This window comes from Parasteatoda tepidariorum, chromosome 1 (genome assembly GCF_982258835.1).
Source record: "Parasteatoda tepidariorum strain Cologne lab strain chromosome 1, Ptep-v5.0, whole genome shotgun sequence".
NCBI lineage: Eukaryota > Metazoa > Arthropoda > Arachnida > Araneae > Theridiidae > Parasteatoda > Parasteatoda tepidariorum.
In genome coordinates this window covers 69549604-69576255 of record NC_141755.1, presented here as the reverse complement: position 1 = coordinate 69576255, position 26652 = coordinate 69549604, and the positions used below count along the sequence as shown (strand labels likewise).

Sequence of the window (26652 nt, the reverse complement as noted above, 5' to 3'; positions counted from 1 at the left end):
CCACATTTTATAGTTAATTTTACTAAAAACATGGTAAAATTTGCCATATTCTGGTAGCATTGACCATACTTTTTTTCTCAGTGTAGTATTCATATTTAAGTCCTCCAACTGTAATTATGAAAGAAAATAAATTCTTTCATTTGATAAAATTTTACCGGAAATTCGGTTTTAAAATTACATTTCTTCTTATTATTAATTTACAGGAAAATACAAAATTCAAAAGTAAATTTAACCGAATAAATAATTTTCATGCCATGCTCTAAGGTGTCATGATAAAATTACCAAATTCAACCATATTTACCAAGTTTTATCACAAATTATTGCACTATATTTTCTTGTTAATATCATCAAAATCATTACCAAAGGGGTAATGATTTTAGTAATGACTTCAGTACAAATTATCAAGCTTTTGGTGTTCCCATAGAGCCAGAAACACGGTACATTTCACCGTATCCTGGTAACTTCTCAGAGAACTATTACAAAATGAAAGAAAATAAACGTAATGTAATGAGAAATTCCTTTAGCAAAAACATATTTTCGAAAAGAACAATAAATGATACTGTGTGGAACTATCGATGGTACATTTATTACCAAATACATCGAGCGAAGAAGATTAATAATCGTTATATTCTAACCTTGCGATGAAACTGGAAGAAAAAAAGTCGTCTTTTATAGCCTAACTTCCAGCTCAATTTTACTCTTTATGTTCTTCAGAGGAGTTGACCAATGAGTGAAAGCATTTTCCGTCACGTGACTTTGCACAATGATCCAGAACAATATGATGTGAGTTCAAAAAACAACAGTGAAAAGTCATTAAGACTTGTTTCTTCGATATTGAAATTGAAAAATGAAAGACAGACATGTTTCGGCGACGAAAGCTAGCCTTTTTTTTCTTAATAAAAGAGAAGTTTAAATACAAAAAATTACGTCTGAGATTATTAAAGTCATCTTAGACTATGAAATAAATAAAATATCGCAATAACCATAAAGTAAAATATTTTACCATTATAAAATAATTATCAGAAACTTCGGAGAATAGCAAGAATTGTACTTTAGTTAAAAAAACAATCTGTTTCAATTGTTTGATTTATAATTAAGAAATAATTACATTTAATTATAAATACATGGAACAATGATTACACTGCTTTGCAATATAAACTTAATAGTTTTCGCTTCATGCAATGTTAACATTAGTTTTAATACTTTGCACTATAAATAAAACACTTTACTTATGATCTGTTGACTTAAATATTTTGCACTAATTTCATACTTCACGTTGTAAACTTTAATTTTTATGTTTCTTACTACAAAAAGATTGTTTACATTTGATGCCATGTAAACATTAATTTGAATACTCTAATGCTGGTATCTTACATTTGGTACAATGTAAATATTCATTTGAATATTTTGTACTACAATTTTGGTACTTAACACTTAATGCAATGTTATAACTTTCATTTCAATATTTTGCACAATAAAATTAGTAAAACGTCTTATTCAAGGTAAGCACTCTAATTAATTCTCTGAACTATAACTTTTGCACTTTACACTGGATGTAAGAAAACATTTGTTTAAATATTTTGCACTGTATTTTCGGCAGTTTAGATTTAAGGCAAAGTAAACTTTATTTTCAATATTTTGCACTTAAAAATTGTTAGTTTACTACTAATGCAATGTAAGCATTGATTTTAATACTTTGAACTATAGCTTTTGTTCTTTACATTTAATGCAAAAAAACATTTATTCAAATACATCGTGCTGTAATTTTGGTATTTTAGATTTAATGCAAAGTAAACTTCTATTTCAATATTTTGCACTATAAATCAGATAGTTTACATTATGTGTCATATTTTTTTTTAAATTAAAATGGTATAAAAGGATTATATAAATGAATTAATATTTAACATATTGTTTTATTTACATAATATTTTAACACAATCGAAACACCTAAGGGAATCATCTAAGTTTTTATGCCACAGTGAGTACAAAATCTTTCGATTCTTGCATCATGTTACAGGAATCTAATTTTGCATTATTTTGTATCATGTATCACAGACGATTCGGAAACATGAACACTACCGTTTACTTCTGTCAGAATCTCGAAACCTTTTACGAACCGTGTCAAAGACCTTGCTTGTCACATATTTCCTAACTTTAACCGTAACCACAAAAGTGAATCATAGAAGCACATCATTATAATGATACGACGAGATTCTAAGAATCCAAACTCGTAGTTATGAGAGAGAAAAAATATGATTTAAAACTCTCTTTTTTTGTCATTTCAATCCTTTTCTCTTTATTTTATGGGTTTAAAAAATAGGCTGAATGTTAACATATTTCGTCTTTTTTTATTACGGGAAACATAATTTAAGAGATGACACATCTAAATACCGAGTTAGTAATAACGCGGGTAAAAATGTCTTTCATTCTTATGTACAGAATATTAAAGATAATGGATTTCAACTATGCTTAAATATGAGTCATACACTCTTTCAACGTATTTATTCCTTTAATATTGAATAAAATATTGAAGCCATCAACTTAAAATGAGAAGCCCTTAAAAACGCATTATATAGATTTTAAAATACGTCCAGAATTGATCTATCAACTAAAATATTGAAACCATCAACTTAAAATGAGGAGCCCTTAAAAATGCGTAGAGATTTAGAAATACGTCTAGAATTGACCAAAAAAAAAAAAATACAATTTTAAAAAAATAAGCCAACACACACGTTTTTTATTTTATTTTTTGTAATTAACACCCGAAAATTTCAAATAAAACAGTGAGTTTTCAGAAAAATGTGTAATTTACAAAGACAATTTCTAGCGTAATCACCAAAACCTTTTAAATATACTCAGTTGCAAAATTACAATTGAAATGTTTATTGTTTAAATATTTTTTACCGAACTTCATTGAACAAAACAGGAAAAAGGTAAGTTCAAAAATAAATAAGCATTCCAAGATTTTTCTAGAAAATAGAATAGCACATTTAAATCTAGTAAAGTTCTAAAAACAAGTTGATAACATAAGCAACTTGAAATGATATAGAAATGGCTAATAACTTTTTTTTAAAAATTGTCTTACGAAATTACATTCACGAATTACAAAATTTGAAAATATTCGATTGAAGATTATATGTTCTTCATTTTAATCGTAATTGAAATTTATGTTTTTCCATCTTAAGTATTATTAACTACAAAATGCTGTCCAAACTATAACAAACGTAATAGAAGTAAATAAAAAATTATCTGTTATTCAAAATATTTGACTCACAGACAATTGTTACTTAAGGCTACAGTGGACCTTTATATTGCCAAAAATTGATAAAAATTTCGGTTTTTTTTTTTGGACATATTTAGACACTTGTTTCATTGCTTTTTCAACTGAATTTTTTTTTTTTAAATTTCGTCATTTTTTGAGAAGTTATAGGGTAGTTTCGTTTTCACATTATGAAGCCACACCCCTTTTATTACACAAAAAGCTGTTTTTCTCAAAATTGAAATTTTGTTATGTTTCACGTATTCAAAATGTTCCAGTCGACTTTGTTTTCATCCTATTGAGATGAAATTTTTTTCTAGTTATTTATATGTATATTAGATTAAGTTTATGCATTTGTTTCTGTTTTATAACAAGTAATAAAAGAGTTATCGGGTTTCATGTACCTAACGACCTTTATTTTGAAACAAAAATCTACATAAAATTTGTTTTTTGGTCATAAATTTAAAATAAATTTAGGAAAATTCCTATATAATGCATAAAGCTTTTAACATTTATCTCTAAAAAATGAATATTAAAAAAAAATAAATAAAAATTTTAATTTAAGCCGCTGGGAGCATTTTAAAATTGAGGAAATTTTTTTTAAAAAATTTTAAATTTCTCGAAAATGGTCCAAATATTTTTTACAAAAATTTTTGCAAGGGCATATCTTGATAGAATACATAAGTTATAAAAAAAGTTTTAGTGTAGCATAAAAACTAAAAAAAATTTTTTTGAACGTCCACTGTAGCCTTAAAAGAAAGAAAAGAAAAGAGAATTACAGTCATACCTATTATCATGAAACACGAAAAATATCTCAATACAGCTTCTGTTCTCAGTTATCAAGAGTAGCTTACAACTTGCATAGACTCCCTCGCAACTCAATTGGAATCGGAAGTACTTTCATGCGATTAAAATCGTCAGCTCTTAATCCGGTCAAAGACCCATAAAAGGGGCCCTATGAAAGGGTGCACAGCCAAAACGGGCCCCATAATTGAAAATTCCCGGCTCTATCTCTCGACTTGTACAGGGTGCGTCTCGGCCGTAAAGGGCACACATTATTAATGGACGAATGTCGACCTTCACTGGAACAAAATTTCATTTCCATCAACATACCATTATTGTTTTATGACATTTATCCTGACGAGATTGCTGATGCCACCAGGTGATAACAGATGTTCTTGTGTTTAAAAAAAAATTCCGACAATTCGATTAGATTAGAGTACATTGGATGAAGCTTTAAAATTGGTTTAATATAATTGGATTGGTTAATATATTTAATTGGATTAGTTCTGTAAATCATCAATAAAGATTTGAAGAAACCTTGTAAAATTTTATTCTATGATTAACTATTCGAAAGGAATTCTAGCAGTATAAATCAGTATTATTTACATACAATCTGTGTGAAAAAAAATTGGGGTGATTATATTCGAATGTATTAAGTTAATAAACCGTTAATAAAGTTTTCTAATTTAAAATAAAAGATTAATTAATAAAGGATTTAAGGGTAAAAATCTATTCACTATTGCGAAAGAATTTTAACAATATAATTAATATTATTGACATTATAACAGATATCAGTATAAGTGAAAAATTAATGGAAAGATTTAGACATAAAAGGATCAGGATAAAATTGGAATATAATTAATTTTATCAATGCATTTAATAATTACTAGTAAAAATCAAATGCTGAATATTAGTCTCAAATCGGATTTATTTCGATCTTTGTACTTCGATCTAATAATTTTGGAGAAATGAACTTTTAAAAATTCCACTACGAAAGTTTATTAGATTAATCCGTTGAAATTTCAGATTTCGTATTATGGTATAAAGTTACGGTAAAAATTATTCTGGAATTGAAACTGATTTAGAAAAAAAAAATCCATTTAGCTAATCCTATAATTAACTGAATTCCTAAGGGCTTTTTTTTTATTTTATTTATTTTTTTTAATTTTTTGAGGAAAGGTGGGCTGAGATTTTTCAAAGTTTTACCTACTGTAATAAATAAGCCATAAACTTAAACCTCTGTTTTTTTAAATAACCAAATACCTACATTTTGTGTATATAGCAACAAATAAGCACGGCGAGGAATGATGGAATTAACGAAAACATAACACACAAAAGAAAATAGCTTTCCAGTGTCAACTTATCTTTATCAACTTATCTTCCCAGTGTCAACTTGCCCAGTGCAACTTATCAAATTGTCTCAACGCAAACTTTTATTGTAGGCCACATTTATGAAGAAGAAAAAACTTTCTTCATTGGTATTTTTTTTCTCCATTTTCTAAAGTTATCTACAGAAAGCTACAAAAATCATAGGCGGAAAATTAACTTACCTAGATGTTTAAAATTTAAATAATTTAGTGGTAAGTTTAAATGAGGAAATGTTGAGACTGTAACATATTTATTTCATACAAAGTAAGTAACATACATTGTTGAACCAAGGGAGAACACAAGAGGGGTTTGTTATATAGAACAGTTAACGAACATGCATTGTACCAACAAGGAATCATAGGATTACATATGTTAATTAACGATGCACCGATAGGCGAACCAGAGCATGCGCGCTTAAAATAAAGTGGACAGCATAATTTCAAACAAAAATCACTTTTTTGACTAAATAATTTGGACACATTTTCCAGCTTTTGTCCACATTTTGAGAATCAAAAATACATCCGCGTTTTTAATAAATACGGATATTTTACAACACGAATTAGTTTAAAATGCGTTATTTAATACCACATTATGAATTATTATCTCATTTATATTCTTATTTGAATTTTAATGACAAGAAATGCAGTAACGACAACTTTTACAATGTTTATTATCTATACGTTGGTCAATAGCTTATTTAATAACAATTATAATTAATGTTTGTATTTCAATGTTCCTAAAGATAACATTTAAATAAAAAACACAACTTGAACAACAAAAACAGGTGTGAATTGAAACTTTCCAATTAAAGTACTTCGGCCTTGATAGAAAAGATAATAGACAGCAGGCGGAATATGCTGTTTTGAACAAGGAAATAAAAACGAAAAATTTCAATTTTAAACAAATTTCCTAGCGAGGAAAATTTGATTTTATTTATTGCAAAGTATCTTCGCTCGCCCACAAACTTCAAAGAAAGGACCAGTCTTGTCCAGGCCTTGACCTGGATCCTGACTGTCCGCATCAAACTCCTATCCATCGAAAAAAGACATCAATGTTGTTATCTAACACGGAGAATACAGAAAATATGAGGAAGTTATTATTTATTTACATTTCTATTTATCTTCTATCTTTAAAAAAACATAACGAGGTCTAGGAAATGGCTCGTCCGAAAACAAAATTGAATATTTATTTTAATTTAGGAGAAAAAATAAATATTTTTTTTACAAGGAAGATGCGGGTTTTACGGTTGAACAATCGTCAATTCTGGATGCAAATATTTCGTTTTGGATTCTAATCCTGTTTTAATTGATAGAAGTCGGATTATTATTTTATGTAAAAAGATAGAATGAATTTCGTGACAAATGGTAGTAAGTAGAAATAATGTTTTTTTTTTAGTTCTTTGGATATTTTGGTGTCCAATGTATGAGTTAATGATTTTTGCTAGAAAAAAATTTATGTGTAACAATCCCCTTGTATAATGGAAGATAAATGATATCATTACAGAAAAAAAATAGATTAGGTTAGATGAAAAAGCATCAAGTTGGAATTTGGCGATAAATCATTCGAAAGGGAAATCTATAATCTTCATTTTCAAAACGATTCCTCCACTACAAATATTTATCTGACTTATAGCTACAGAATTAATGTATTATACAAATAGGAATGATTAGCTAATTTATACCATTGGTGTATACATGCGTTTTTAAATATAGTTTCTTATATATTAGGCGAGATGCTTGCAAAAATTCGTGCATTGTTCAAAATTCCGGACCAAATTACAGTAAGTGAAGTAAATTTTACAAATATGTTCGTTTCCTGGCTTCGAGTATGAAGCAGTGAGTTCAGACACAATCCTCAAGAAACTAAAAGATTTTTTTTTTTTTCGTTTTCGAATTTTAATCTAGACATATATTTAATTTCCAGTAGCTCAAAGGACAGTGATTAATTAGGATTTTTATATTTACCAAAGCATCATTCTTCTTATTTATTTTATTTACATTTCTATAATTTTATCTGTAAGAACAAACGATTCAGCATAAAAGACCCTAAAGCATGTATTTTAAGGAATTTCATCAGAATTCAGGAAATTGTCAAGGTGCTATACATTAATCTTCATGAAACTTTACATAGTTGCTCCGGGTGTGGAAAATGTTTACCCAAATCGTGAATTAGCTTTTTTTGCCAGGTTACCTGATGTGACTGGCACATGTATTTTCAGTATTGTGTCTGACGTTGCTACTTCAAATTACAGGGATCAGTAATACATCTTAGACCACACTGTAAGAAATTCCGTATCAAATTACGGTATGAAGTACCAGCAATTTGGGTGCATCATCCGTAAAATCCTTTTTCAGTAAAATATTTTACCATTATATTTATTTAATTGGAGTGATTTCGTGATTTTATGGTACTTATTACTACAAAAATTACGGTTAGATTTTCTTTCCGTAATATGTTCTGGTAAAAATTCATTTTACGGTAAAAAAGGCCAGCACCCTCGGTGCCGGTAGTTTTTTATCGTTTTTTACCGGTGTGCTCGATCCCAAATGCATTAAAAATAATACTAAAAAATAATAGTGGATATTAATTTCTAGAACCAGACTATTGAAAATACAATAATGCCCATTTAATATGCTTTAAAATAACTTTGACTTCAAGCAATGAATTTCTGTACTTGAGTGTAAAAGTTTCAGAAACCACTTCAGAAGTCCTCGTTTGGAATGGTCTTCAATTCTGACATCAAATTTTATCACATATTATAACATTATATTTCCTAGTTAATTTTACCAAAATCTTTACAAAAGCGCATCAGTAAAAGTTACCGACCTGGTTAATGTTACCATAGAGCCAGAAACACGGTACATTTTACCATATTCCGGTAGTTTTGATCATATTTTTCTCTCATTGCATATAAAACACTAATTATAAGAAACATGCATTTATTTTAAATGGATTGCATTAATTTCGTTGGTAATCAGTAATAATCTTAGTAATAATTAATTTCGTTTGTATCAGTAATATTCATACATCATTGTATACCACATTATATAACAATAGTATTTATTTGTAATTTAATTTCACCAGTTCGTTTAGTTAAACAGATTTGAAAGTTAGTTTCATTACAATATACAAATTAAAAAACTAAGAAGTATTCGAAATAAATATTAAAACCAAGCATCTTAACCTCTTCCATTAAAAACCTAAATCCATTTCTGAATTTAGATACAATAAATAAAGAAACCTGTAGCTGTAATTATTTATTTTTTTCCGATCGTATGATCCTGTCTAGGGTGGTAAAAGGTAGGCGGTGGATGGGGAGATATACATTTAAGAAACCAGTTCGCTAACAAAACAATCAACCATTTTCTCTTTCTCTCTCATTTCTCCCAATTGTTTCAACCACTTCCGCTCTTGCATTTTTACTTTCGTCTCCCTGCTTCATTTCGTGTTCAAAAGTTTATTGCCACTGACTGAAAGGGGGAAATGAAAAAGATTGCGATTCACTTCAAATTTTTTTTCTTGTGGGAACCTATCGTTTGAAAATATCTTGTCTTTGATAGCGTACTTTTACTTCAAACAATTAAATTTAGAAAAATCGTTTGAATTATAAAAGTAGATTTACGTGAAAGAGTTCCATTATAAATTATATTACATTTGAACGTTTTTTTTTTAAAATTTATTATTTCTTAGGGGTGTGAGTTTTTCATTAGAATGAAAAGTTAATTTATTATATAGCTAAAATAAGTTCAATTTTTTTTTCTTGTGGGAACCTATCGTTTGAAAATATCTTGTCGTTGACAGCGTACTTTTACTTCAAACAATTAAATTTAGAAAAATCGTTTGAATTATAAAAGTAGATTTACGTGAAAGAGTTCCATTATAAATTATATTACATTTTAACGTTTTTTGTAAATTTATTATTTTTTAGGGGTGTGAGTTTTTCATTAGAATGAAAAGTTAATTTATTATATAGCTAAAATAAGTTCAATTTTTTTTTCTTGTGGGAACCTATCGTTTGAAAATATCTTGTCGTTGACAGCGTACTTTTACTTCAAACAATTAAATTTAGAAAAATCGTTTGAATTATAAAAGTAGATTTACGTGAAAGAGTTCCATTATAAATTATATTACATTTTAACGTTTTTTGTAAATTTATTATTTTTTAGGGGTGTGAGTTTTTCATTAGAATGAAAAGTTAATTTATTATATAGCTAAAATTAGTTCAGAACAAGTGTCAAAAAATATCTTGTTAGAACATATTTTGCTTATTTAGGAATACTAGTATTATGAAAGAAGTAAAACTTAGTAAAATCGTTTGAATTTGAAAAATAGTTTTAAGTGGTTGTGTTTGCTTCAAAATTAAATTTACTTTTTCGTTCGTTACTTTTTTTTTTAAAAATATCATTTCCACAATTAGTAATTATTGCCTCGATCCAAACAAAGAGTGGTAAAATAATAATATACTGCTCCATTTTGAATTAAAAGTTATTTAATTGTTTCTAAAATAAGTAATATTCAATAAAACTAACTGTAAAACTCAGTTTAAGTGTTTGAATTCTAAAATCAGTTTTGCGTTAATTTTCTGTCTAAATGATATTTCTGTTTGGAGATCTTTCTTCCTTTCTTTAATGGTTTGAGTTTTTATGATTAAAAAATATACTGCTTTACATTTAAAGAAGCGTTAATTAAATCTATCTTAAGCTAGTTTGAAACAAAAATGAAAGAAAAAGAATATTCGAAATGTGTTTCATTTATATAAGAGTAGTAATATTTAATAAAGTAATAGCAATTCATATTTATTTAGAGGTAGGAATGAAAAAATAAAATTTAAGAAAGTGTCTGAATTGTAAATATATTGTAGTTTTACATTGATTTAATTTTTCTCGAAACAATATAACATTTTTAATTTTTTTTAAAATTTTATGCATTATTATTTTTAGAGGTTTGAGTCTTTCATCGATGACACGAAAAAGAAAGTTAATATAAAACGAAGTAAAAAAAACTATCTTTTACAAAGTAATTTTATTATTTGAGAAAAAAAGTTTCATAGTTTTATTGTAAATTTTTGCAGACAATATAAAAACATAACTTTCTATTGAAAAATGTTGTATGAATTTAAGACATGGGAGCAAAACATAACTTATTTATTCAGTACATTTTTGCTATTATCTTAATTTAAAACTACATTATATCTTTTAGTTTTATTGTTATTGTACTACATTTAAATAATATTGTTTCAATTTTTTTAAATTAAGATTTTTTTTAAGTATCATGAATTTTTTAAAACAAAATTAGTTTACATTTAGTAGGTACAAAGAGAGACAAAGTTTCAAATGTTTGACTAAAAATTTCTTTTATAAAATATGTTTTTAAAGGAATATTTGATCTATTTTAATTAAAAAATTATGTACCTTAATTGAAACATCTAAATTGTGCGTATAATGCACAAAATAAAAAGTTAACACCCTGGATAACAGTTTAAACAACGGCATCTGATTACCGAAATATTATCAAAACTATTTAGGAAAAAAAATGTTTTATGGAAAAATGAAAATGAAAAACGACTAAAATGTCGTTAAAAACAATAACAGAGATCTAAAATAACCTTCAAGTACAATAGAACGTACACATCTGCGTGAAACAACAATACAGTGTTCAATACAAAGTCGCATATAAAAATGAAAGTTTACGTATATATATTTTTTTTTGAGTCAATACAGTTAATAAACAAAGACATTAAACTAACATTAAATGAAATATCCAAAAAAGTTAAGCTTTTTTTTTTGTTTTGGTGAACTGAAATAATAAAAAGACAATAACAGTAATGGTGGTAATTTTAAATAGTGACATGATATTATAGTTTATAATTACCAACGAACTAATTGAAAGAACAATAATACCAATGGTTGTATTTTTAAGCAACGATTTTCTATAACTGTTTACCAATAAACTAAACATGAAAACAACAGCAATGGTTCTATTTTAAAATAGCTAGTGATATAATTGTTTATTATGATCAATGAACTAAGTAAAAGGAACGAAATTTCCAATGGCTACAATGTTAAAGAGTGATATCATAGTCTTGTTTAAAATTACCAATGAACTCAGTAAAAGAACAATGAAAACAATGATTATAGTTTAAAACAATAAATTATGTAATTGTCTAAAATGAGCAAATATTGATTGAAATTTAATTCTAGAAGGAACAACAGCGGTGAATTTGGGATTCGGAATCATAATGTCGCTTTTCCGCAGGTAACGGAATTTTAATACAGTATAATATTTCCGCTTTAACCTAAACTTCACTTTAACTCTGTGTTAAATAGGAAATGTTAACGAGATCATCCGAAAGGGCATGGTCTCTGACAAAACACACGTAATCTAATTGACCAACCCAATTGCATTCCGGGTCAACGGGTCTTTGCTGTTCCCTTATCCTGTGACGGACAGGAAAAAGATTTCGTTTCATTCCCGCTTTACGAGAAATGATGCAATATCAAGCATGTAATAGGCAATAATAAAAACGTAATGGTTTAAATAGAATAGAACTGATATGCTTTTGTTAGGAATATCATTACGCATTGTTTTCTTTTACCAAATTAAAATTTAAAAAAAAAATTATGCAATAAGCGAAAACGTTGTGCTTTCTTAAACACAGAACTTTAACTTTAAATAAAACGAAAATAACCTACTCAAAAGTAAACAAATTGTCAATCGTTGAAGCCACGCTATTCGTGATTTTACTTCCATGTGACTTAAATAAAAAAAGAGCTTTACCAACAAATTCTGTAATCGATGCGAGTTTAAGCTCTCTTTTTCAATATTGGATTCAGAATTGAAAGCTTGTGCTACTAAATTTTAAATTTACACGCCCAGAAATTGGTTTCAAAATTACAAGTTTGTGTTACTAAACTTTATGAATTACACTCCCAGAAATGAACTTATTTTTTGACTATTCAGTAATCCTCGAGCTGTTACTCCATTATCTTTGACAATTATCTCGTCACAAAATCACTTGATTTTGACGAAACGAGAGCTTTCAAATATTTCACTTAACTTATTCCCCACCTAGTATATGAACTCAGTGCATTCTGCAAGTTCTTCTTTTTTGCTATTTGAAACCGTTTACACTGTAGAACTGGTTGGTACTAGGTTTAGAGAGATTGCTTGTTAAGCAGTTCCCTAGTGAAGACTAAGAACCCATTCGTGCACATTCCTTTTAATTATAACGCTTTTGGTAAAATTCCTGTCCTCAAACAAGGGAATATTAGTTAGGAGCATTTCTAGAGAAACGGTTTCGACTAAGAAGGTAATTTCGTGAATTTTGAGTTTTTTTTTTCTGGTAAAAGTTATGCAATAAGTATTCCCTTTATGAATTAGATGCTGATAGTCAGAAGAGAAAAAACAGAATCTAAATTTAAATAAGCTGATAATTATTGACGTAACATATAAATGTTTTGAAAAAGGAATTTCGAACAGCCGTAGAATTAACATCTTTATAACTTTAGCGTCATGTAAACTACACTGTAAAAAATTACTGTTAGTTGAAATATAATTCTTTTTCAGCAACTTCTTTTACTTAGATTTCTATTATTTGTTTATGTATTTTATTGTAGGATATTTTTTTTGTTTTGTGTACATGGCAACTTTGATTCATAATTCGTTTATGTTCTACATGGTTCCGTGCCTGTCTTTGTGTTAAGCAAGAAATATATAGTGAAAGAATTGAAATTTTTGTGAAAGAATTTAGAATGTGTCATTTAAGAGAATTGATGCTTGGCGAGCTTGGCTTACTCGAAATAGAATTGAAAGAACAGTTGCTAACGCAAATAAATGCCACGTCTCAACAACCAATAAGGATGGCGATACCCACACTACGTCATTTGCAAGGATCCCATTGGATACCTGCCAGTGACGTTATTGTAGGTAAATCGTGGCATTTGTCGATTCAGCAGCCATTGAGGCGCTATATATAGGGCTTACAGGAATTCAATTAAATCTGACTTAAATCATATTGTTAGGTATAATCACTTCACTTCTCCTCGAGTTGCAAGCACCCAATTAAAACAACTTAAAGTGAAAACGATAACATTATTAATGAATAGAATCTGCTTCGACATTTCCTGTTCCATTTTACTATTTCTTTGCGTTAACTATAAAATGGCATTTAAAAAAAAAAAGATAAAAAAACATTTTATTTTGTTAAAACCAGATAAATCTTTGGTGTAAACACATAAAATATGATATGTGGGTATTTTAATCAAAATGCGAAATAATTTTGAAATTGAAAACGATTCCGAAATTTATAATTAGTTTGAACGAGGTATGCGTATTTATTCTTAATTCTGTAGTTAAATTTATTAAAAATGACTGTTATTGTGTTATTGTTCATTTGCTTTGTTAATAATTCCATTTTTAACAAGTGAGAAAGACATATTCGATAACCACACCTATAAAATCCAAAATAGATTTGCAGGCTATAAGGCGAAGCATGGTTATTAAATCATTTTGATGGAAACGTGTAAGACATTTCAATGTCTTTGGAATAACAAAATAATTTCAAAACAAATAATCACTTCATTTGAATTGAATAAATTATTAAGAAGCGACATGTGACAGAGATCAAAAAAGAAAGTACGATGAGGAAAAACAGAACGATTTTATCGTGAATTTCCTATCAAATCCTCGAGATTAAACAGGAAAGGATTTTTTCTTCCTTCTTTTACGACTTAGTTAAAGAATCTAACGATTCAGAACCGGAACACTGTTATTTTCTAAAACATGAAAATAATTTTGAAATATTTTATTATAATTATGATACCTTGTTTTTATCTATAAGATTTTTTCCTATGTGAATTTTTTTTTCCATTTCTGTAAATAAATATTCAAAAATGAAAACCTCGTAAACAGACTTGTTTAGTAGTTAGTAGCAGTTCCATATCTCTAACAGGCCTATTGCGGAAAAATTCCCATCCGCTAACAGACAAATCACGATTTTTTATTACAGGAAAAAGGGACCCTTTACAAATTATTTTTATAGTTACAACGAACTCGTCATAATATTTTATCATTTCAAAAAGCGATCTCTTTACATAATTTATATTTTGGAAAACGGAATGTATAATGTCTTTATTTCAATATTTTAAAACTACAGCTCATTAAAAAACTTGTTTTCTTCCCTACGAAAAAGGGACTCTAGTTGAATGCATCTGATTCTATTAATTTTAGATTCAGAAAATTATGAGTAGATTTTACAAAAACATGAAAGCAAAAGGAAATGTCTAAATAGATTATCAGTTTCGTGATTTTCCACATCATAAAAACAGAACTTCATTTTCACAAACTCACAAAAAAAACAGAACCTTATTTTCTCAAATCCATAAAATTATGTTTTAAATTTTAACAATTTCATAAAATCAGGACTGGTTTTAAAAAAATCAAAAAAAAATTATCATTTGGAAAAATTAAGCATTATGTCGTTGCAAAAAAAATGATGTTTTAATTATCATTAATATTTTAGCCTGCAATATTACGGTGCCTTTCCCCTCAATCAAAATTTTAAACTGTAATTATGCGTCACATCGACGAGCAATGCAATTTAAGTATTGCAATAACTAGAAATACGCCACCTATTGGTTTCTAGGTAAGAAAAAAACATGTCGTTAAAGAAACTAGGTATTTATTTATTCGCTACAATTAATTGCAGAAGCAATTAAAGTAAATGCTAAACTGAGAGCAGTCTGTTAAAATATATCAAGGTAAAAATCCTAATCTTTCTCAAAATCCAAGGTAATTAGTCTCTGTGACTAATGGATGTTTTCTGTAATATTATAATTTTATTAATAACGGATAGATTACATTAATTACAGATAATTTTCATTTTACATATTGACAACGCAGTTAATGACGAAGCATTATGCCCAAATGATTTTCAAACTAAAAAAAAAAATAGATACACATAATTTCATGAAACTAATTTCATGAAACTATGTACGAAATTTAAGAAGATATTTAGTTAAACTCATGCTTTATTAGAATTACTATCAATGCGATTTTTTTTATTAAAGTTATTACTACTTAAAGTTATTACTATTTAATCGCTCTAACTATCATTTCATTACAGAATCCATCCGTGAACTATTTGTTTCTTTAATTGACCTGATAATCTATTTAAAATAATACGGAATAACTCCATCTAGAAACGGAAATCGATTCCATAAACTAATTATTTTTAAACATGAATATAACCCAGGGAAGAAAAAGAAGAGGTAGCGTACGATTGATTCATACAAAAGCCCTTACAAACACAATTTTTTTCAACGTTACAGTAGCATTAATTCAAAGATATTCACAAATTAAAAACAAGCAAGCATATGCATCGTCAAAAGGAAACTTCTTTTTTTTTAGCATTCTCACAGAAGAAACTCAATAACCCACGGAAGTGAAATAATATAAAGTTTTCCTACTGAATCCGAAACCTCGAATCAATAGCTCAGTTCCCATTATTATTTTATAACTCAGAATCGTACGTGCTGCCGATAAGAGATCTTTTTGGGAGCAGAGAAGCATGCAGAAGGAACAAAACAAAACAGTTGGAACTTCGATGACCGAGAAGAAGTTTACATTCAACCTATTGAAGAGTCGGGAAATATATATTTCCGGAGATATTGGCTTACAAAAGAACTCTTTCCACACATCCGCCATTTAACAAATGATTCCGTGAACTCGACACGACGTTCCGTTCGATATCGTCATTTAATTAGGATAATATGATATTAATTAATTATTTGGCTTTGATTAAAATGTGGGATTTCTTAAATTAAATTAAAAGTAATTGTAAAAATAATCAGCGAATATCATCAAGAGATTTAAGAACTAACTGCAATGTATTAGAGCCTTCTGGACCATTATATCCTTCTAGTTTGCTATAATCTCAATACGAAGCCGAGTTTTATTTGCGAATTGCAGCAAAATCTTTTGTTATAAAGGTCTAAGGTATCGATATTCTGGTTTAATGTTGAACGGATTTTCTAAGACTCTATAATAAGGTAGATAACTAATCCTACAGGAGAGGACTAAAATTAACCATTAACCATCTAGCGGATGGAACAAAAGAATAGGAATTGACGTAAAAGAAGTTTATATTCAACGTGTTCAATATTTCTGGAGATACTGGCTTGTAAAAGTGCTCTTACAAACTGTTTTATGAGCTATTTAACAAATGATTCCGTGAATTCTGGACCAAACTACGGTATAAAGTAGCAGCACTTAGACTGCATGATCTGTAAAATTCATTTTTACCGTAAAATATTGTACCATAATTTTTACAAAAATATTGATCTAACTAGAGTGATTCAGTGATTTTACAGTAATATTATTGCTGTAAAAATTATATCCGAAATTTATCCGGAATATCCGAAATATGATCCGGAATATTTCAGTGTACGAACTCGGCACGGCATTCCATTCTATATCGCCATTTTATGAAAAGAACATGATATTTTAAATAGTATTAATTACAATGTTTGCAATAAATATATTGCTTGTAATTAAGTGTATAAATTTTAAATACCTTAATTGAATTAATTAAAAACTAACGCTATTAAATATTAACACATAACTTTATGTCAAAATTAAGCTTGTAATACATTCACTGCGATTTTTGTAATGAAATGAATTATAATCGAGTAATTAAATATACAAAATTTTGTTATATCCTAGTTGAAATGATTAATACATTTAACGTTATTAATTACTAGCACATGACTATTGATCTATAAATAAAACATGTAATACCTTTTCTATACTTTTTGTAACAAATGTAATACATGTAATTAGCTGTAAAAATATTTCTCGCAATAATCTGTTGTGAGTCAGTAGAGTCATGGAGATTTATACTCAACTACTATGACCAATGGCATGATCGTGGCAATATGGTCAGCATTGCGCACAGACCACCTTTACTTCCAAGACTAGCTAATAAAAATCGATCTTAAGCTAGGTGTTATAAATGTATTAAATATAATTAATTGTATGAAACTTCACTGTATCCTAATCGAAATAATTAAAAAATTTACGATTAATAAACATGACCACTGATCTATAAAATAAACTCGTAAAACGTTTACTACCATTTTTGTAATCATTACGTCTAATTAATTGCATGAAAATTTATTATATATACTAAATGAAATAATTAAAAAAATTAAAGATTTTAAACACTAACATATGACTATAGTGATCTATAAAATGAAACTTGAAACATAAAAATAAATACAACACAGGTCTTGTTTTTATTAAACAGCATGAGGTCAAAATTCCTCTTAAGTTATTAAACTCTTAAAATCTTGATTCTAGAAATGTTGTATGATTGCTCTTTGAATTAAGTGCGTGGTGGAATGCATGATCATCATCAGACGGTATCTCAAGGGAAAAGATATGCATAATAAATGCATTCTGTGCACCGTAAAATTGAAGCAGTCCGTGGAAACCCACACAGACGATAGAAAAAGTCAGTCTTACTTGCGTGGAAGGTAAACCATACCCTCTGGCATAAAAAGGCTAGTTCGTTGTGTGGAATAATAAGGAAGAAAAGAATAATGGAATAAAATAGAAGGGGTGATGATGTTAAATGCTTCCACAAGATGACCAGATGTGGATGTGAAGTACTTTTTTTTTTATTATTCTCTGCTTATATTATCGAAGGTTTTCATAAAATAAAAAAAAGGTGGATTTTCAAGGTAGCTAACTTTTTTTTATGGCAGACGATAGCTGATAAAAATCAGAGAATGTAACAGTTTGAAATAATCGTCTGATTAAAAATAAGCGATGACTGCATTGAGAATTACTGATAGGGTCAAGCGAAGAATTATGAAAGTGTATTTTTAAGTTAGGATGAAAGAAAATTGATAAGCGTTAAGTTATTATATTGTTTTTCTATTGAAGAATAATTTTTTAAAAAAAACTTTTTTTTAGTTGAAATAATAGGAGAGTTAAAATCAGAGAACGTAGCAATTGGAAACAATCACGAGATAATAAAAAAAATTTATTATTGCATTAAGAAGTATAAAGAGGGTCATGCAAAAAATTATAAAAGTGAATTTTAAGTTGAGACTAAGGCAGATTAATTATTGTCACATTGATATATTAATTTACTTAAAAACAAATTAGAACAATTTTTCTTAGTCAGAAAAAAAGGTATTAGTAGATCATTAGCATTTTATTCAGAAAAAACAGTAATTGCCCAACTAGACAAAAGTCAAATGCACAAACAAAAGACATCGTTTTATTTTAAATAAAATAATAAAACTAAATACAAATTTGAAAAATTCTGATAAAGGAATTTTGAAATGAATTCTAACAAAAAAATTCGGAAGTATGCTGAAAAATTATTCTATTGCAGAACAAAATCAGATAAAACAGAAATACAAATGTTTCACAGACAAAATGAGATACAATTTAAATTTTAAATGATGATTTTATAGTAAAAAAATATAGCGAAAACTATTGAAAACAACCATAATTTACGCACACAAAAAAACAACAATTTATGTGTGTTAATTCACATAACCTAACATTTCCTATTTTTTTCCTTTCTCGTGAAAATTTTAACTTACGTATAAGTTTATTTTAACCTAAGTATATGAATATAAAGACTAATTTTACCCCCCAAAAAAGTATAAAAACAGTACACAGTTCATCGAAGTAATTATTACATTTTAAAGAAAAAGGCAAATGGTAAACAATATAAGATAGCTTCATAATGTAGGATATCTAATATAACAAGCTTTTTTTTTCTAAACGATTTTATTTCATTTTTTTCTGTTTTGTGTTTGAAGCATTCTCATTTCTATATAATAATAATCTAATATAATAAAAAACTGTGACGGGTTCATTTATAAAATAAACTATTTTGTAAAGATCCCGTATTAAAATAAAATATTTAGAAAAGGGACATTTCTGACAATTAATCTTACACAATTACTTCTTTTAAATTTATGAGTTAGTTAGAACATATTTATTAAATGTCAATGTAACACTGCCATGACTTAGAACCAGGGTTGGCAAGATTTTGCCGCAGGTGGAAAAAACCATGGTAAATACCGGTAAAAACCGTCCTGGCAAAAACAGGTTTTTGCCAAGCAAAGTGGCAAAAAGTGGCAAAAACCTATATTTTCCAAGATGAGAGGACAAAAACACTTTTTTGATACAAAATTATTCCTAAAATTGAAATATATACTATGAATATAAATAATTACAAAAAAATTAACAGAACTATTATTCCATAATTAAATGATAATGTATCATTTTAGTAGTTTAAAACATTATTGATTGGAAAATTTGTGATTATTCTCTTTTTTCCAGTGAAATGAACTTATTTTTCAATTAATACAAATATAATTTAAAGCATAAAATATCTATCAACATGTGTAGTTAATTATTGTACAAATAATAATTTTTTATAATAAATAATAGTATTATACAAATAATAATATTTATTTGTAAAAAAACATTTATTTTAGGATTCTAAAATGAAAAGAGATCAAAAACTTTCAATCTTTTAAAAATTATTACCCTTAGGTATATTAATTATTAATATGTTAAAAATAATTGTTTCATGTAATGTATCAAAATTATTATTCCTTATGATTGATTTAAATTTGTTTCAAGTATTTTGTAATAATATTTAATCAGCAAATTAGATAATTTGGTTTTTGCCGGTTTTTACCAGTTTTTGCCGGTTTGTACCAGGTTTTTGCCACTGTCCTGGCAAAAACCCCTTTTTGCCGGCAAAAACTCCATCCCTGCTTAGAACATAATAAATTACAGATAAAAACATTTTCTATAATGTTTTCCTTTCAATTAGTGCAGTTTTTCCTGCAAAGATATGCAACGCAACAATGTATTCATAATAATGTTATAATTTATTCAATGATGAGTGTTTTTGAAACATCGTTCCTCGACCCAATATTACGACATCTACGTTATCGTCTTTTCATTCGGTTCACTGAGCATTAGAAATGAAATATCACCTTACGTTGCATTTTTTTTTAAAAAAGTTTAACAACTTAGCTCGCGGAAACAAAGAATTACGAACTGAAATTTAAAAAAAAGCGACGACTCAAAAAGACAGTTTTTTCCCCCTTCCGAGTTACGTTTTTCTTATATTACTCTTTGTAAACGTGAACTTATCACTTTATTTACATAATCTCATATGATGATGTCCACCATGTGATGCATATTGTCATAAATCGTTTCCTCTATTGAGCAATTTTTTACGGAACATTGAATTTGGAACTTAAACAAATACCACCAATATATTGTAGCTTCTATTTTCTTTCAAATAGAGGTTTTATACGAATTCAATATTACAATAATTGAATTATAATTTTTTAATAATTTATTTTTTCTAACGTGACAGTATACATATTTTTCCTACACTTCACTGAAAGTGTGTGAAAAAATAGAGAAAATACAGCGCATATTCATAGCTACCAACTTTAATGTTCTTTGCGCTAGGTTTTTTTTCTCAGAGTCGTTGGAATGATTTTTAAATTTATTGCTAAATCTCTTATAAATATATTTAAATGTCTTGAAAGTCAAAGCATATTATGTAAAAAAAGATTAAAGTTAAATATCAAAGATGAAAGTTTGCAACAACGGGTTTATGGATGATATAAAAGAGAAAAGACTATTTCTCGTCTTTTTTTAATTAAAATAAAAACAGTGCAGCATTTTTTAGTTTTTATCTAATTTGATAAAATTAGGCTGGTTAATTTGATAAAATTAGGCTAATTTGATAAAATTTTAACAGAGGCACGTTAGGGTTTTTTTTCGTGTTTGATAAATCCTGACAATTACGAAGTTTTTTTTAAAAGAAGTTTATGTTTTTAATTTTCATGCTATTTACAGTTATTTATTTTTTATTGTTATATTTCAAGTTTTATTTGCGTTAATATTAAACTGGTATATTTTACAAAAGTTTGGATTAAACATTTAATTTATCAAACATTGTGAAATAATAACCCTTCTGCGAGTAACAACTATACTTTTTTTTATTTGCATACAAATTTTTCAAATGAATGTAATGAAAATTGGAAGAGGTATCTTACTTGAAATATAGTGAAATAAATTTAAACGATATTGTGCTTCGATGGGTTTTAAAATTTTTAGCAATGTATGAATAAGATATTTTTTTTAAAAATCCCTATTTAAAGTTTATTATATCTTAATTCCTTAACTCGCATATCAATTCAAAAATCTCTGTTCAATTTAAATGAAACTTTTAAGATAATGTCCTTTCATGCGTATTCAGACAAATAATTTTTTTGAGCCCTGGTGGCTCGGGGAATAGAGCGCTTGCCTCCCAATGAGATGACCCGGGTTCGAATCCCAGCAATGACTGGTCGATACGAATTTTGCTCCTGGCTTTCACCGACCACAGCGTTAACGAAAAATATCTTCAGTGGTGCAAGTAGTTAGATTAAAGTAATTTTTTTGAAAGTTTAGACATTGTTCCAAATAAATCGGAGAAATATCTCATATGTTTATGTTATTATTTTTCTATGAATAATATAATAAACAGTTGTAAACATCAACAAATATAAAAAATTCTCAAGGTTATTTTCACCTTCATTTTCGTTAGTATGGTTACCAGAGTTTAATTTAACACAGTTTAATTTAACTGCAGAAAATTTTCCAAATTTTATGGTTATAAGGTCCTGATGTCATGATTCAATATTGAGCTATTTTACTGAGAATTGATATATACTTTCTCATTTTCCCAGAAGTAATGCAAATGCTTATAAAAAAAATTTTCCGTAAATAATATATTAAACTTTTGCACATGTCAACAAACATGAATTATTCTAAAGGTTAATTTCCTATTATTTTTGCAAACAAGGTTTAATTTAACATGTTATAAGGGATGCAGCAAGTTTACACTATTTTATGGTGGAGGGTACTGATATCAAAAATAAATTTTGAACCGATTTTTCCGAAAGTATAACTATTATACCTAGAAATAACACACAGTAATAAAATTTATCAAAACTACCAGAATATGGTAAATTTACCGTGATTCAGGGTCTATGGGAAGACTATAAATATCAATGATTTTTGCCAAAGCGCCTTAGTAATGGTTTTGATAAATTTAATAATAAAATATAGTTTTATAATATGTGATAAAATTTCATAAAAGTGGTAAAATTTGGTAATTTTATCATGATATGTTACATTACAACTCGGTATAAAAGCCGTTTATTCGGTTAAATTCATTTTTCGGTCTTGTATTCTTTTCTACAAATGTGGTAATAAGAGCTGTAATTTTGAAAACCAGAATTTTCAGTAAGCAATTACTATATGAACGAAAAATTGCCAAATGAATGATTTAAATACCATATATTTTGGTTTTATTAACCGAAATTGTGTTTTTGTTACCAAAAAATTTCTTTACCATACAGTGCGGTACTTTAACCTGTTTTTTTTTCCTCCGTGTATGTCATTTTTTTACTATATTTCCATACACGTTATGCATTATGCGCCAAATAAATGGTTTAAATATCATTTATTTTAGTTTTGAGAACCGGAATTAAGGTTTTTTTCACGAAATATAATACAATATATAACACGATATACTTGCTATGTAATACGATAATTTTATACGAATTTTTTTCTCCGTTTAGATCATATCATTATTCTTCGATGAATAATACAATAAACAACTGTATACATAAACAAACATAAAAACTTCTTATGTTTATTTTTCCTTTTATTTTCGTTAACAGAAAAAAAAATAGAAGAATAAATCTCGTAACAAGTACTTATTTTTGATCTATTTATATTTTAAACATTAAGTTTAATGATTGACATAGGGGTGTGATTGTTTTCCTTTCGTAATTGTTCACGTAATTTTCTGGAGCGTGACTAGCTTAAGCTAAAACAAAAAATCGCTAAAGCGTTTTAAAGAAAGGTTAATACTTGAAAGTGGGAAAATGAAAGGGGACACCAATTAACATTTAAAAAGCATTTATTCCCACATACCATGATTATTATGTTGAAACTTAAAAGTAAATTACTTTGTTGTTTCATTTGAATGAATTAATTTGCTGACAGTCATTTTGGTACAGGTAGCATAATTTGGAGCGAAATTAGCGCTCCAGTGTAATTCCACATACTTACGTTCAGTTTAAAATGGAATTATAGTAGAACTTTACAAATCCGAACTCCGGTATTCCTAAATTCTGGATAATTCAAACTGATATCACTCCTCAAAATTTACAAATAAAAACCTTTGTATTTTAACCTGAGGAAATAAAACATAATTGTGTTGCAAAAATGTTCTGACTAATGTGTGAGGTTCATAATCCACGTGAATATGAATCGAGATAAAACATCATAAAATCTGACTCACATGTTTGTTTGCAGTTTGTTCATCACGTGAATAAGACTGGCGATACAGCTTTGATAAATGCTCAGCTAATAACGCGACTTGTTTCCATCTTTAAACAATATAGCGTCGGATACGTATTCATTTATATGAAACATCAATTTAAATCGAAATTTCGGATAATCCTAATTTTCCGTTGTTCGAATAGGCAACAGTCGCAATTAGTATGGATTAGCTAGGTTGGTTTTACTGCATTTATAAATTAAAAGTTTCGCAGAAAATAAATGTTTGTCGTGATTCAATAATTATTTAAAGCAAACTTTTATTTAATTTTAATGCGGTTTCGTCCTTTTTTAGTTAACTAAAAGATGCGGTTGCAGATTAAATTTTAATAAATCTACTATTTTCTTCTATCTGAGGACCATTTTATTTGACAAACTATTGCCATTTAGTTTAATAAATTAAAATATATGGTTACAAGCTAAATTGTACAAATGTGTAATCGGAATTTGGAGGATACACAATTTATTAACCATTACTTTCGCTTAATTTTGTTTCGGGAAATTATTAGTATATTATTTCATTGCAATATTATTATCTATGATTTAGAAAAATGTGATTTTAAATTAACATTTTCAAGAATTATTATCGTTAAAAACTGTCCTTTTATTCTGATACGTTCTCTTTTATATAAAAAAATCATTTAAAATCCGTTCAAATTATAAGGTTTATAGGAGTTAAAATTAGCGATAAAAATTAAATGACAAAGTCGAAGCACTTTTTGAAACAGTACAGTAAGCAATAAGAGTCAAAAACAGATTAAATAACAACATAAAATGATTCTAATTGTCAAAATAACTAAGAAAACAGACTATTTTGCATTCAAAATACTTAGGTGACAGTAAACATAAACATAGCAGAATTCTACTTGAAATAACTACATGATAAACGCGTTAACAAACGTGATACCACATGAAACTACATCTTTCTAAGATTTGTATTAAGAAAAAGTTGAAAAAATTTTGCATTCGGAAGAAATTATTAAACGAATTTGTATTCGAAAAAGTAAATTTAAATAAATTGAAGTAGTAGTTTTAAAACGTGATTTGCTTTCCTAAAACTAACGTGCTTTTCTATAAATTAATAAGTAAAAATTATTGGTAATAACAGATGTTAATAATATTTATAAGCATCTGTTTAGATTTTGAAGACATTAATTTTCTAAATATTAATCATCGTTCAAAAAGGATGGTCTTATAATATAAAAGATGTAATATTAAGTTTAAATATAATGTAAAACAAATGTTATCACTGTTTATGTAAATATAAACCTTTTTTATTCCTGTTAAAAAATTAGTTTAAAAGGATAACAAATATTAAAAGCTTTAACTTACCAAAAAATTCCATTTTCATAAGATGTAAGAGATATTCACGGTGCATAACTTGTTCCACTTTCACAAAATTAATCATATCAAAATGATTACAACCTCATCTCTAGGATTCACAAAACAATTAAAAAACTCTTGATGAAATAGATTGTTATCCCGCCGTTTCTGTCATTTAGACAAACGCTTGGTCCCGCACTACTTGCGTCTTGAAAGGCGATAAAAGCTGGAAGTATGTTTTATCCTTTTAGAACAAAAAATTGGAAAATCCAGGTCAGACTAACACCCACATTATCTGTTTTCACACTGTAAACAAATAAAGAAAAATCGTCTGCAGTTATGAAACTTTCTTATAATGTTCCACAAGGTTACAGTGAAGTTCTATGGATAAATTAATTGAGTAATATGTGAAGAAGTAAGAGAAAAAAGTTCATTAATTAAAGTCCGCCGCGTGCAGGGAACGGAAGTTCGTTAGCGGCGGGACACTGACTTCTCAACTCCGCTCAATTGCAGAGTTACAACCACTCGCATTGAAGTCCATTTCTATTCTGTCAAAGTGGAAGAAAAGTTTCATCGTCTGCTTGCAGAGTCAAGTGTAGTGAACTGAAGTGAAAGCAAAGGTACCGAAGCGCCACCGAGCGGGATTTTTCATTTTTCCGGCCCTTCCAGTTTAACACTGTAAGCAGTATCACAGAAGCCAAGGATAAAAAAGATACTTTCCAATTTTAGCCTCTAAACTTTCCAGTTTTCAAACTTTAAAAACAAACTTTGTTCTATTCCGTTCTTACGTTCTGAAAGTTTTTGAACTTCGATTCAGTATTTATGTTATATATAAAGCTTGTTTTTAAACATTTTTTCAGTTCTTCTGCTAGGATTTTGTTTCTTAAACGGTTTCAGATTATCAAGTTTTTTTTCTCTATTTTTTAGAAGTCTTAAATCAATCAATGTTTTTACAAAGGTTTAGTGTTCTCCTATAATGAAAGTTTTCTTTTACATCGGTCCAATTGTTTTAAAATAAAAAATATTTACATTGTTTCTGATTTTAGATTTCAAAAGAATTACATGTTTACTTTGTTCTTAGAATTTAAAGGTTTTTCACCTTTAGTTCAATTAGTATCTTATAAGATTTATTTTTCATCGATTCAACTCATGCATTTTAGATGTTTATTCACAATAATTCAACTCTTTTTATAGAGTTGGTTCAGTTTTTCTAAAAAAGATGACTCAACTTTTGTAAGAAACATGAATAAACAAACAATTTCTTTGCAATTGTTTTTAATAGCTATTTTTTAGTGATTGAAAATCTACAGCCCCATCAGCCCAATTTCCTGCATACCCCCGTGATGTAAGTACAAGAATTGTATCTGCATTTGGTCAAAAATTTTAAGTTTAAAGTTTAACAACAAAAGTGCTCATTAATTAGTTTTCAACTTATTTACTACTATCAAATTATATTATTCGTTATAGCA

The 26652-nt window shown here is 27.7% G+C and overlaps 1 protein-coding gene across 2 annotated transcripts in view; it reads right to left on the bottom strand.

The window, feature by feature from the left end:
• The window catches only part of LOC107456593 (uncharacterized), an 84732-nt gene extending 58999 nt beyond the window's left edge, over window positions 1-25733 (bottom strand). Inside the window, exon 1 of one of the 2 annotated variants that reach the window (XM_016074499.4) lies at window positions 25193-25733. The gene's annotated coding sequence lies outside the window, so the exon portion shown is untranslated. Of the gene's footprint in view, window positions 1-23590; window positions 23855-25192 lie in introns of those variants that run through there. The other variant, XM_071179676.2, reaches the window with a different exon arrangement.
• Between the last annotated feature and the right edge of the window lie 919 nt (window positions 25734-26652).